The sequence below is a fragment of the Urtica dioica genome, chromosome 2, assembly GCF_054948205.1.
Source record: "Urtica dioica subsp. dioica isolate 48M chromosome 2, U.dioica_male_clone48M_v1_H2, whole genome shotgun sequence".
In the NCBI taxonomy this organism is placed as follows: Eukaryota; Viridiplantae; Streptophyta; class Magnoliopsida; order Rosales; family Urticaceae; genus Urtica; species Urtica dioica.
The window spans coordinates 497,501-500,000 of record NC_142757.1 but is presented as its reverse complement, the minus strand read 5'-3'; positions in this window follow the sequence as shown (position 1 = coordinate 500,000).

Here is a 2,500-nt window from a genome sequence, read left to right as displayed (position 1 = left end):
TCATGCTCGAGCAATGGCCGAGGCAGGATGGAGCGACGGCCCAGTCATGCTCGAGCAATGGCCGACCGGACGACTGGAACATGTTTTGGAGCTTGTAAAATTAATTTAAAAATAATCCCATGGGTTCTCTTCACAAAAACAACTCCATATGTCTTAGAAAACATTATACTTGTTTGAGATTCTCAAAAAAAAAAAAAAAAAAAACTTTTTTTTTTTTCACGCCTCGGCCGAGTCATGCTCGAGCAATGGCCGAGGCAGGATGGAGCGACGGCCCAGTCATGCTCGAGCAATGGCCGACCGGACGACTGGAACATGTTTTGGAGCTTGTAAAATTAATTTAAAAATAATCCTATGGGTTCTCTTCACAAGACCAACTCCAGATCTCTTAGAAAACATTATACTTGATGGAGATTCAAAAAAATTAAAAAAAAAAAAAAAAAAAAATTTGACGCCTCGGCCGAGTCATGGCCGAGCAGGATGGAGCGACGGACGAGTCATGCTCGAGCAATGGCCGACCGGATCCTGGAACGTGATTTTAAAAAATTAATTTAAAAATATTCCCATGGGTTCTCTTGATTATAGCTCGAGCATATATCTTAAAAAACATTATACTAGATGGAGGTTCAAAAAAAAAATAAAAAAAAATAATTTTTTTTTTTTGGTCATGGCCTTGGAAAATTTAATGTTTACTGGTGTCACATGGCCAAATGTTCGTTTGTATCTTTAGGGGGGGGTGGTTCCTTGAGCTTGAAAATGTTGACCAAGAGTTGACTCGCATGATAAGAGCATAATTTGCTACGGACCCAAAGACGGATTATGACCGGGCTGACCCGACAAGTCGCGACCGACCGCCGGTGACCCCCCGCCGGCGGCGGAGCTCCGGCGACCGCCCGCCGGAAAATTTTCCGGCGACCAAAAATTTTCCGTGGATGAAAATTTGTTGGAATATGAAAGTTCTCCCTAAAAGGTTAAGAACCAAGGCGGAGGCAAGTCTAGTGAGGTAAAATAATGGGTTGAAGGCTCGTGAGAAAACGTTAGAGCCGCCGATGCATGCTCGAGCGACGGGAGAGAAATGATCGAGCACGGGAGAGAAATGCTCGAGCGACGGGAGAGAAATGCTCGAGCATCGAGCATGGCCGAGGCATGCTCGAGCGACGGGAGAGAAATGCTCGAGCGACGGGAGGAATGCTCGAGCATGATAGAGGATGGCCGAGGCATGCTCCATCGCTGGCCGAGGCATGCTCGAGCGATGGCCGAGGCATGCTCGAGCGACGGGAAAGAAATGCTCGAGCATGCTCGAGCATGGCCGAGGAATGCTCGAGCGACGGGAGTTATGCTCGAGCATGCTAGAGGATGGCCGAGGCATGCTCCATCGCTGGCCGAGGCATGCTCGAGCGATGGCCGATGCACGCTCGATCGTTGGCATGATCGAGCGATGACCGAGTCATGCTCGAGCGACGGGAGGGAAATGCTCGAGGCACGGTCGAGCGATGGCCGAGACATGGCCGACCGAGAAATGCTGGGGCGCGCTCGAGCAATGGCCGAGGCGACGGGCGAGAAATGCTCGAGGCACGCTCGAGCGATGGCCGAGAAATGCTCGAGAGATGGCCGAGAAATGCTCGAGAGATGGCCGAGAAATTCTCGAGGCACGCTCGATCAATGGCCGAGTCACAGCTTGAGGGACGGGAGAGAAATGCTCGAGTCATGCTCGAGCGGCGGCAGTGGGGCGAATGGCGAAAGTGGGTTAGGGCATCAGAATACTTCACAGAGGTTAATAAAATTTCCCAGAAAATATTTTTGTACCCCTCCTCAGCCATTTTAATGTTTACTGGTGTCAGATGGCCAAATGTTCGTTTGTATCTTTAGGGGGGGGTGGTTCCTTGGGTGGGCTGGGGACTGGGCCATGGCGGGCCCGGCTGGCCCATTTCATCGAGTCATTCCTCGACCGCGGCGGGGATGTGTGGGCTTGGGACACACGGCGACGCGGGTTTTGACGGGAAGGGGCGGCGCCGCCATGGGCCGCCGTGCTCCGGCGGTGGTGCGACGGAATTTTTTGACGGATTTGACGGAAAATGGCGGGGATTTGTAGGCTAATGGAAACACGGCGTTGTGTTTCTCCGGCAGAGGGTGGAGGAGAGGGTGGCGCCACCGTGCGCTGCCTTGCTCCGGCGGAATTGTGAGGATGAGTATGGCTGGTGGCTTTTCTCCGGCGAGGATGTGTGGCCCACTGGACTCGCGGAGAAGTGGTATGGTGGAGGAGGGCGGCGTTGATGTGTGGGCCCTGGACACACTGAGAAGTGGGACGGTGGAGGAGGGCGGCGAGGATGTGTGGGCGCCACTGGACACACGGAGCCATTTAATGGTGGCCTCCGCCGCCGATGATTTGTGGGCCTTTGCACACATGGACTCGTTGGGCGGCAGAGGAGGGCGGCGAGGATGCGTGGCGGCCAACACGCGGAGCTTTTTAAAAAAAAATGATTTTCAATAATTTATTTTGAAA